The sequence below is a fragment of the Mastomys coucha genome, unplaced genomic scaffold (assembly GCF_008632895.1).
Source record: "Mastomys coucha isolate ucsf_1 unplaced genomic scaffold, UCSF_Mcou_1 pScaffold7, whole genome shotgun sequence".
NCBI lineage: Eukaryota > Metazoa > Chordata > Mammalia > Rodentia > Muridae > Mastomys > Mastomys coucha.
The window spans coordinates 83,468,906-83,480,931 of NW_022196913.1; the positions used below are offsets into that span (position 1 = coordinate 83,468,906).

At 41.1% G+C, this 12,026-nt stretch overlaps 2 protein-coding genes across 2 annotated transcripts in view; one reads left to right on the forward strand and one right to left on the reverse strand.

The window, feature by feature from the left end:
* Positions 1–12,026, reverse strand: part of Sybu (syntabulin) — a gene marked incomplete at both ends in the record, with an annotated part of 107,446 nt that overhangs the window by 54,122 nt on the left and 41,298 nt on the right. The gene's annotated exons all lie outside the window — the stretch shown is intronic.
* The window catches only part of LOC116081431 (protein SMG5-like), a 136,232-nt gene continuing 127,530 nt past the window's right edge, over positions 3,325–12,026 (forward strand). The window contains exon 1 of the mRNA XM_031357979.1: positions 3,325–3,431. The gene's annotated coding sequence lies outside the window, so the exon portion shown is untranslated. The remainder of the gene's footprint in view (positions 3,432–12,026) is intronic.

The window sequence follows — 12,026 nt, forward strand, 5'->3', positions numbered from 1 at the left end:
CCCAGACACTATTGTGGATGTCAGCAAGTGCTGGATGACAGGAGCCTGATATAGCTGTCTCCTGAGAGAGGTGCCTGACAAATACAGAAGTGGAGGCTCTCTGACAAGTGCCTGACAAATACAGAAGTGGAGGCTCACAGCCATCCATTAGACTGAGCATGGGGTCCCTAATGAAGGAGCTAGAGAAAGGACCCATGAAGCTGAAGGGTTTGCAGCCCCTTAGGACGAACAACAATATGAACTAACTAGTACCCTCAGAGCTCCCAGGGATTACACCATCAACCAAAGAGCACACATGGTGAGATTCATGATTCCAGCAGCATATGTATAGCCTAGTTGGTCATCAATGAGAGAATAGGCCCTTGGTCCTGTGAAGGTTTATGCCCCATTGTAGGGGAATGCCAAGGCCAGGAAGTGGGAGAAGGTGGGTTGGTGAGCAGGGGTAGGGGGGAGGAAACAGGGTTTGTTTTTGTTTTTGTTTTCAGAGGAGTAACCAGGAGAGGAGATATCATTTGAAATGTAAATAAAGAAAATATCTAATTAAAAAAAAAACAAAACAATGCAGCCTTGGTGCGGGAGGGAGGGGGGATAAAAAGCAAGAAAAACCATAAAAAACAAAAACAAAAACAAAAACCACCAGATCTCAAGAGTTGGGTGTGGTAGCACAGGCCTTTAATTCCAACAATTGAGAGGCAGAAGCAGGTGAATCTCTACATTTGAGGCCAGCCTGGTCTACAAATTATGTGCCAGGGCAGGCAGTGCTACACAGGGAAAACCTGTCTCAAAAAACCAAATCAAAAATAAATTGAGCCAAACCAACAGTAACACCCCTCCACCAACTCTCAGAAATTATGAATAAAATACTCTGTCAAAGTATAAGAAGTGTATCTCTAAACCTCCTCGCCTTTGTTTGAATATAGATGATCTCAGAGCTCATTTGCTATGCAAAATGTTGTAAAACTAAACAATTCCAGAAGACATATTTAAATTTAACATCAGTCAGAAGAAAATATGGTTTTTGTATCCAAATGTCTTGAGACATTCAGTTCCACTTGGATGTTGCTCAGGCTTCAGTGCATACATTAAAGGAAAATCACTTCCATTCTAAGGAAGCATTACTTGGAGTAAAACGGACTTTGCTTTATTCTAACAAAGAAAATCATTCATTCATCAAACAATTATTGAATACCTACTATGTACCAGATGCTGCTAATACAATTGTTCTAAATCCTGTATTTTTGAAGACAGTTTGATAAATGCATATAAAATATCAAAGCTTAAGTTCACGGTTAATATGGATGGACCCCGTGGAATCTAACCACACAGCATACACTGAACGACATAGGTGAGGAAATAAAGTAGCACGCTCATGTCTATCATATAATTCTAACTATTATAGGATATGATTATTATGTATAAGACCCTGTGCTCTGAGAAGAGAATTTTCTAGTTCCAGAAGTAGTTGACTTAAGAGTTATATGAAAAACATGTGTCTTTAAAAATACTTCCTTCCCTTTCCCCTTCCCTTCCCTCCCCTTTCCTCTCCTTCCCTTTCTTCTTTCCTTCCCTTCTCTTCCCTTTCCTTTCATTCCCTTCCCTTCCCTTCCCTTCCCTTCCCTTTCCTTACCTCTCCTTTCCTTTCCCTTTCTTTCCTTTTTTTTTTGAGCCTGTTCTGAGAGGAAACATTAGCAGTTCTCAAAATTTTCATATTAAAAACAGACAGAGAAAACTATCAGGAAGCAGTTATCCCATAATAAGCAGACCACAAAAATTTTAGGCAAGAAATGCTTCCATATTTCTCTGAAGGCAATGTTCCTGTCTCCACCCATGGAGTGATTTATGCAGAAAGCATACTTTGGCAGTCTGTTTTACTAGACCTTTTATTTATGTACCCACCACTAGCATCTTTTCATAGTAAGAACTCACACATACATAGTATTCTACACCAATTTTGCTTCAGAATAATACAGAGTATAATTATTATCTTGTGTTCAGTGTTGAGAAATAATAATGTCATCTACCCGTCCATCCTCTCTGAGAACGACCTCTGATTTCCCAGTGAGCCCTGTATTCTATAAGCCATCATGATGACCAGCACTCAGAGCTTTTTCTTACAGAGTTCACACTGTGGTAGTGAGGAGAGACATTACACAAGCGAGTGGGAAAATATGTAAAGAGGGTACTTAAGAGTGTAATGTACAATTAATGAACCACACTGGATGGCATTGTCTAATGGGGATGAGCCTCATTAGATAGCTTGTCATGGAAAGATCCTAAAGAGATCATTTGAGTTGAGGTAGGGGGAAAAAAAGAAAAAGAAAGAAGATAGAAAGAAAGAAAGGAAGAAAGAAAGAAAGGGAGGAAGAAAGAAAGGAAGAAAGGAATAAAAGGACAGAGGAACAAAATGAAATTTATTAGAGAATAAATGGGTAAAATAACTCCAAGCAAAGAGAACAAGAATGTTGAAAACCCTTCTGAGATGATAAAAGACACGGCCCTTAAGGACAGTGACAGGAAGCTGATGGGGACAATGAATGCTGCTGTGCTTTAAGGAGGGCGAAGCCCATGCATGTGCAGGGCTGTAGGAGTAGTCAAGCTCATCTCAAGCATCTCAACACATTAAGCACGAAGTGACAGAAATCTGGTTTGTGCTAATGAGGAGCAGGCTTAGTTGGTGATAACACATCTCAAGAGTAAGCATTAAGTACTGTTTTAAGCACTTAACACAGATCTTTACTAATTTAATCCAATGGCCCCCTCAGAAAGTCACTATTATCAGCTGGATTCCTGGGCACATATAAGAGTGGCACCTTCCCAAGCTTGTAATTAGTGAATAGGTAAAGCTGTGGTCTAAATCCTGATAGGCAAGGCCAGAGTCTCCTCTAACAGTATGTGTTGTGATCATAAAAAGAGAAAGAGCTATAAGAATATGTTCTGGCGGGGTGTGGGGGAAGGGGTGCCTCAGTGGGCCCATGCCAGGGCATCCCTTCCCCCTGAGGGACCAGACACACACCGGTAAAGTATAGAATAGAATTTATTCAGGGCATGGGGAGGGGAGTTAAGAGGGTAGCAGAGGCTGAGAAAGGTAGAGAGAAGGAGAGAATAGAGAAGTAGGGGCCATGGAGAGAAGGAGTAAGGGAATGGAGAGAGAGAGGGAACAAAGGGGCAAGAGGCGAGGGAGAGAAGCAGGAGTGAGAGAGAGGAGGGGGCAAGCAGCCACCTTTATAGGGCCAGGACTATTGGGCCATTGCCAGGTAACCATAGGGAGGAGCATACTTGGCTGTTGCCAGGCAACTGTGTGGGTGGAGTCCAGACAGAATACCAACAGTAGGTAGTGGGCCTGCTTTAGGAATGAAAGGTCAGAGGCAAATACCCATCTAAAGGCCATGACTGCTGTATAAACGAGGAGCAACTGTGTCTTGATTGGGATGGTAATGTTAAAAAAAAATAATGAGAAAAGTAAATATATTCAAGATACATTTAGAAAAATAATGGAAAACACTTATGACAATGAAAATAAGAAAGAAACGAAGTTATATTCCATATTTTTTCCCGGAAGTAGTAATATGGCAGGCCATTACTGGACAAAGAAAAACAAGTTTCTGAGTATGTCAGCAGTGAAACAAAAATTCTGATTTTGCTGTGGCAACATGGAGGGGTGGATTCAACATGGCTTTGAGATGTGGAACAGATGCATGCGTGACTGAGCAAGAAGTCCAAGAATGGACTCAAGATGACCATACTTCACAGGACAGGAACATAAGGACTGACTACATAAATCCCCTGGGGTATGTTAGGTAGAGAAAGATAGTGTCTTTGGAATGAAGTGACAGGCAGGAGGTCTCCTGGGGAGGGAGGGGTACAAAAGCCCAAGAGGAAGACAGCTTGTGGAGCCTCTCTGGGAAGCCAAGGGAAACATGGCAGGGAAATAAGACTTGCCAGAGTGGCCACTCACACACTAGTTGAGGGCAAATTGTTGCGACAAGAGTTCCGGTGACACATTGCTGTAAAATGCAGAGTGCTGAGACACGGCTTGTCTAAGTAACTCGGATGAGCACCTGACCCTCAGTCATGGCACCAGTGTTTCCCAGAAGAAGTGGAGATTGGGATAATTATTTAATGGGTGCTTCCCCTGTTTCTTGGAGACAAAAATAAGCATCTCACAAGTGAACATTCCCAGGATTTCTGGGCTAGTTTGGAGCCCCGAGTTCTCCCTTAAAAGTCCATGGGAGAAGTACTGGGCAGGACAGGGGCTTGTGTGGGAAAAGGTCTGTTCATTTTCTCAGCTGGAGGACCAGGGGCATTGTATGAAAGAGAGACCTGTGACTTGGTTTCCCTCACAAGCCTCAGGTTGCTTAACTTGCTCCTGGAAAGGGAGTCTGGAGGGAAAATATCAAAGCAAAGCATTTAATATAGTAAGATGAATACGTTTACCTAGAGGTTCTGGGAGAGAAGGGGCTTAAATTACAAAACTAGAGATGCAGGTGAACTTGGTAGGAGAAATGCTGAATCCAGCTGTCACAGAAGTTTTAGGGCAGTGATTCTCAACCTTTTTAATGCTCAGCTCTTTAGTACAGCTCTTCAGTTTGTGGTGACCCCCAGCCATAAAATCACAGTTGTGACTTGTGATGTAAATCTCTATGTTTTCCCAAAGGTCTTAGGAGAATCCTGTGAAAGGAGAGCTCAGCCCTAGAGGGGGATGGTACTCACAAGTTGAGAACCATTGCTTTAGGTAGTAACAGATCTTTCTGAATTTCTTTCTCTTTAATAATGCCAGTTTATTTACTGTTTCTGCCTCATGGCTTGTTCAAGCCTCAGTGTTTTTTTTTTTTTTCCGAAAAACAAACAAACAAAAACATATATGGAAAAAATAGGGAGAGAAGAGAGACAGAGAGCAGACCAGGGAGCCAGTTCTCGGTCTCTTGAACTCGCTATTTAAGATGCTCTAAACCTTTCTGGGGTTGCCTGAATCACAGTAAACTGTGCTGTAGCAACGTAATGACTCTCCCTCTGCTTTCTAGTTCTTCTCATACCAAAGATCTGAGGACAGTGGTGGTCAAAATAATGCAATGTATAAAACAGAAGAAAAGAAAACTGGACTGTTCTTTGTGTAGGTCATCATTTGAAATATTTAAGACTTGAAATATTTAGGAAAATAATGGTTTTAGGTAATAGGATATATATCATATTTACTTTTGTTAAAGATTATTTTATTTTATTTTTAATTATGTGTATATGCATGTGTCTGCATGTGGGCTGGAGCTGGAGGTATAGATGTGGTTGCTGGGAATCCACATTGGAGCCTCCGGAAGAACAGCAAGTGCTCTTAACCATTGCCAGAGATAGCGGATAGAAGTCAGGCCTCACTCAGATTCTCTACTACTGAGGCACATAACCAGCTTACCTTTTTAAAAAAAGAGGAAAAAGATAAAGGAGAAGGAGGGAGGAAACATGGTTCTAGGTAGTCTAATCCCTGACAGTCATAAAGCAAAACTCAGAGTTTTGGAAGTTAGCTTCAAATACAAAATGTGTGTCTACAGAAGAACGATTTCAATAAAAGATGGTCCTTAGACTATTGTGCAAAGAGATTTCTGCATGTGGGCAAACGATGGCAGATTTGTGTATTGGACAGCATGCACCTGTCGGGGCCCTGCTAGCATTGTTATTGCTCCAGTGCCACGGACTGGGTTGCTTCGGGGACCCCTTGTTTCACGGGATGATAAGAATTTTGGCCTGGTGGGCAAAGAATTTGGTGAACCACACTCCCTTGTGTCATTTCTGTTTCTCACTCACCAGATTCTTTGCCCACCAGGCCAGAACTTTTATCACCCTGTGGAACAAGGGGTCCCCAAAACAACCCAGTCCGTGACACTCCAGCCCAGCAATTAGAATAGTGCTTCTCTATAGCACCTGCTCTATACATGGTTACCCAACAAATGAGCAAAGCCTGGCAAGAAACAAAGCAAAACCAATCTTAGAAATGAAACCATATCAACTCTTATAGATGCCTTTCCACATTTAATAAGGAATGCTTTTCATCAGTTTTCAATTAAATTAGAATACTTTTTAACTGAACTTTAGAATACCTCCCCTAGATCTAGAAGATCCACAGGCCTTCTAGAATTCTGAGAGTCAGGCTAGTGTTTCATGGGAATCCCAGACACACAAGCAACCACACGGAAGACAGAAGGATGATTCAGTCAGTTATGGAAGAGAAAGAACCCAGAGAAATCCACAGGAGCAGGCCAAAGGGAAGGAGGTAGGCTCTGCTAGGATGGAGTGAGTATAGCCCTGGCCTCAGATTGAGTTCAGACATACACTGCCAAGTGGTTTGGGTTCTCTGCAAAGATAAACCACTGGCCTCCTCTAGGAGCCAAAGCAACCACCCTAAAGAGACTCCCAGCAAGGTTGCTGACCCACCAGTGCCTGAGCATTACTCAGTCAGAGGCTTTTTTCTTATGTAGAGAGCGCTGGGTTGCACCTTCAAAATAGGACACAGGCCAGTAGATCAGTAAGGGAGCTTTGAAGCAACTAGTTTGCCTGAAAATCAGAAAAGCCACCATAGACAGAAGCATGCCTAGTTGCTGTGTCTACTTGATCTTCTCTGTGTCTCGAATTTGGCAGCTTGGAGACAGAATTTTCTCACAGAATAAAAGCACCTGAAGGTAAAGTATGGAGGTAGCTGATGTCATGCTGGCCTGGGAAACACAGAGCCAAACAACTTCAGGCTTGTACTCTGAGCTGCTGGCTGGCTGGCTTTGTGCAGGCTTGTGCACACTGAACAGGAAGGATTAGGGAAGTCAGTATTCTTCACAGGTCCCTCCATCTGCTGAGGACTTATACATACATACATACATAGCATACATTGATTTTCCTTTCTGTCATGCCACTATCTGCTTCTCAAATTCTTAGCATCTATGCCTTTACATGTCATCTTTTGAGAGAAGCATTTCTCTCTCTACCAGCTACCCACAGCAGGGAGTGTGACTTCTTTATGGTGTTTATTTCCCTTAATGTTTGGAGACACTGCACTCCCCAACACAGAAATGGCAGCTTAAGTTGGCAAGGCATTAGTGTGGACACGAGTTCTACTACTCCAAGGATGACTACAATTGGGTCTCCTCCTCAATAGACTTTCTCAAGTTGGTGATAATTCTTCCCCTCTCCTGTTCTCAGATTATAAAGTGCTTATGGATTGGGCACAGTATAGAAGACTATACTGTTCCTACATAGAGGATGCTAGGGAGTCAGGCAATAATATAGAACACTGGCAAAGAACCTAGGCTCTGCATTGCATGTCATGACTTCCTACACCAGCCTAAGTATATCTTTTCCAAGACGGATCAGACATATATCATCTAGTTTTAAAGTCCCCTCCAGTGTCTTTTGTCAGTTTATATCATTGATCTGGTTCCTGTATGAACACTTAATCTCACACATCAAGCTTTTGCATAGCACATAAGCTATTCCCAATCTAGTCGAAGTGCCTTCCTATCTCCTTTCATGCTTTTAGTGAGCTCTGCTGGTGCCAAAGTTTATGTTTATTCAGTACACCATGTTGGACTTAGGAAATGTGAGAGGCCAATGTTGACAGTAAATGGGGGAACAAGCTCGGATTCAGGCCAGGAGTGTGTATGAATATGGGTAAAAGGGACAGGGACATTAAATGGCAAGTAAAGGGAACAGTGTGGGATCCCATCCAAGGGTTTGTTTTCCTATTGTTTAGGGATCCTAGTTAAGGCAATAATATGAATGGTCACCCTGTTGTGCCCCATTTATTCTTGTTGTCTTAGCACAACTCCTCCTCTGTAGGTATCTAATAAATGCCTACGGGATAAATCTGAGTTGCCAGAAACATGTAAAATGATGGGTTTCCTCATACACACAACCATCTGTTTCTCTGCCTTGACTTCTTTCACTGTAGCCATGGAATTCCCAGGCTTTGTTCTAGGTGTGTTACATATACTCACTCACAGTCTGCTACAAGTCATTCACATCTCGAAGAAAGAAAACAAGAGAGTAAAATGTTTAGGTACAGACAGTAAAGCCAGAGATTTTCAGAGAAAGTAAAGTAAGAAAATCCTTTCTCCTCATCATCATTTTTCTCCATCTGGGTACAAGTTAAATCCATTATATAAAATAAGTATTTTTGATATTACTGGGGACGTGAAGCTTGTCTACACAGAGTCAAAAACTGTAGTTCATGAGGATACTGAGGCATTTCTTCTGCCCCATTGCCAGAGGTCACCAGCTCCACCATCTTTGATATCTGTGATTTTACAGTGTGATTATGTGCATCACCATCCGCCCTGTGCCTTACATCCACCCACATGACACAGACTATCAACTTTGGAGGCTGAGGCTTTGGCTTGCATGAGAGTAAACCAGTAATCCTGTAAATGCAGATTCTCAGGCTCTCAACCTCCAGGATGGCGGGTACAGAAGGGATGTCAAGTGTCTACATTTTAAACAAGTGAAGTTTTCCTGGGGACTTTAAAGCAAATAAACAACATACTGGTGAGGGCTTTAAAATGTGTACAGGTTCTTCAGGTTGGGGGCAGTCTTTTACCTTTAGTTGCGGCTCATCTCCTTCAGTATGGTTACATTCATCAGTTCCCATTGCTAAAGATTTTTAAAAATTTGAAGGGAAACATTTTTTGTAACTGTTTGTAACTGTTTGTAACATGTCCAAAGAAACACTGCCTATATACCCAACACTTATAATAATCTATCCCACTAGGTATATACTTATGTGGCTGGAGAAGTTATGTCCTTGAAATGTATATTATGCCATAGTGTCTAGGCCCCATAGTGAAGATCCTGTGATCTTCAGTGCTTAGGGTGTTGTTTTACAATTTACAGCAGGTTGGCAGTCATTCAATGCTAGTACAGTTTGGTACTGTGGTTCGAGTCACTTGAAGCAGTCCATTTCAATTCTAATCATCCTGTTCAAAGGTTCTCTCTATCCAGATCCTAAGTTTCCTCAAGTCAGATGAAAGCAAAGCAGAAATATTTCTGCTTGGCAAGGCCTGGCAAATTTCTGAAGGCTTCGTCATACCTCAGCAGGGTTAGTCAGGTTATGATTTGCCTTAATTGTTCTGCCACAAATAGCAACGATTACCTCGAGGTCAGCACCAGTCAAAGATTTCACCCAAGCCACCGTAAAAACTCAAATACTTTCTGCAAATACCTCACTTGAGGTTAGATGGCAAGGCATATCTGATTTTGACTCTTCGGTATATGTTTCCTTTAACAGAGCTCGTAAACCTGCTCATGTATCTCATCTCCATGGGCACATCAAAAATAATTCTGAGAAATTACTGGTCTCTCATAAAACAACCAATGTTCTATATGCAATATCTGTTCCACCTGTCATGTTTACAAGGCACCCCATGGAGAACTAGCTTAAACCTCAACAGCCCATCTGCCTCCAATTCTAAGGGGTAATTATTGCCTCAACTAAGCCAGGAGGAATGCACAGCAGGCTACTAACTATGGCGGGTGACTGATGGCTGTTACTTTAGTCACCAGCTTTCCTAATGGTGACCAGGGTGAGAGCAAAATCGCAAAATGACAAACAGGGCATTAATAACCAAAATAACAACAACAAAACCTAATCAAACACAAAGCCACAGCTATACCTCCTCATCTCCCTCCACCAAAAAAACAAAAACAAAAAATACCAAAAAAGGGCCACAAATTTGAAAAAGAGCAAGGAGGGGTATATGGGAGGGTTTGTAGGAAGGAAAGGAAAAGAGTAAATGATGATATATGTTATAATCTCAAAAAAATAAAAAGAAAAGAATTTAAAGAAAGAATTAAAGTAAATAAATAAAAGTACCTACTACCGCCTCCAAAAGGAGAAAAATAAATAGAAGCCTAGATCCCATAGGCATGCGATGTACCCAAAACACAAATTGCCAGTGTGCACCTTACCACTTCTTATGGGTACATTAGACACAAGGAAGATGGCCTGGGCAGAGATATGGTGATGTAATGTCAAAACCATGTTCTACTAAATGAAACAAACACTGGCTTGAATAGAAGTACATGAAAGCAGGCATTTTATTCATACTAACAATATTAACTGTACTTCTTTTCTGTTTGTTATTTACATAAAGCTAAACATCCAAGAACTGCTCTGAAGGGTCTACTCTAGATTAACTCTAGAGATGATGCCCATGTATGAAAACACACACATACTGGTGAAATGCAAAGCACAGGCTCACCTTCAGAGACTCCACCCACAAGCAGCCACTCAGAGTAAAGCTCTTTGGGGACACACCCTAAATGATTGGTGAAATGTCATACATAACTCTTTCCCTCCAAGATGAGATATACACAACATACAAATTAACATATTCTTATCCAGTCATTAAATGCTCCTTTTCCAAGGCTCCCCTGGGAGGAAAGAAGGAATGTGGTAGAGTCAGGAGTGGAAAAGAGACCCTAGGTAAAGGTGAACAGGTCACTTTGGAAAAGGTGTCAGACTTTTAATTTCACAGATCAACAAAATTAGCAGAGAAACACATAATGGGAATACAGGAAGCAGTAAGAGAGTTCTCACAGTTTCGTCAAAGAATAAGGACCATCTACTACGAAAATATCTGGTTTTATACAAACACTAGAAATGCCAGTTTATCAAAATAAGGGGCTTTTTTTTTTTTTTTTTATATTAAGTAACTTTAGCCGGGCGGTGGTGGCGTATGCCTTTAATCCTAGCACTTGAGAGGCAGAGGCAGGCGGATTTCTGGATTCGAGGCCAGCCTGGTCTACAAAGTGAGCTCCAGGACAGCCAGGGCTATACAGAGAAACCCTGTCTTGAAAAACAACAAAACAAAACAAAACAAAACAAAATAAAAAACAACAAAAAAAGTAACTTTAGCAATATATAAATTTATTTACCTTATACATTTATTATCTTTCAAAAGTTGATTATTTCAGAACAAATAATGTAATTTGCAATTAATGCCTTTGATACCAAATTTGGGGAAAAATATAATTTCCAAATTAAACCTAAGGAAGGATGTTTTAAGTAATGCCTTCCTCTAAATTTTCAGTTCCTAATATTAGAATTTCTTTTAACTCCCCATGGTCCCTTCTCAGTACTGAATATAAGAACTCTGAACAAACAAATACTAATGGAGAGAGGTTCATTCAAGGCTGGAAGCTTTGGTGGCTGACCATTGTTAAGTGTTCCAGTAGTTTCATTTTGACAGATAATGGCAGCTTTAAACTCATGTCAACATTTGTCTTTTGTTGTCGGGTTTAACCGCTCTGACTGGGGAGGCCAGAATATGGCCTCAGTATTCCAGTTAAAATCAGCTATTCCCCCTGCTGGCTGGACATGTTTAACATTCTCTATCTCACTGCCTGCAGCATTAGTGTTCCCCATAGAACCAAACCCATTTATTTTCCACCAGCCGACTGACCTCCTAAAGCATCATTAACATCCCCCAAAGGCCTTGCTGCTGTCAATTTTAGTCAGGGCAGCACTCTGAAGCTTTGTAGAGCTCATCAGCGCTCTGCAGGAAAGGAAAGTAAGACAGAGGAAGGCATCAGACCCAAACCTTGGGGAATTGCCAGCACAGCAAGCTGGAGAGAGGAGGGAGTGGTAGAAATCCCTATCTGGAGATGAGGCACAAGGCCAAGGATCGAAAAGCTGGTTTGTAGACACCCATAATTATATGTGTCTACCACTCAATTCTCAGCTACTTAATGGCAGAAGAATCAATACCCCCTTTCGATTTTCATGTCTACTATTATGGTCTTCATGAGAGACAGGTCTCTGGGGAAGAAGGGTGATTCTGGAAATGAGTCTAGGAGAGACTGACTCAATCAAAATTAACAGTTTTATTTGTTTACCTTTATATTTTATAATATATTTGCTATATTCATAGTTATATATAACCATATATAGTCAAAACAACTATTATAAAACTATGTATATATAAAACCATTAATAATAACTATATATATTTATATGTAGCCATATGAATATATAACTATATACATATAGTTATATA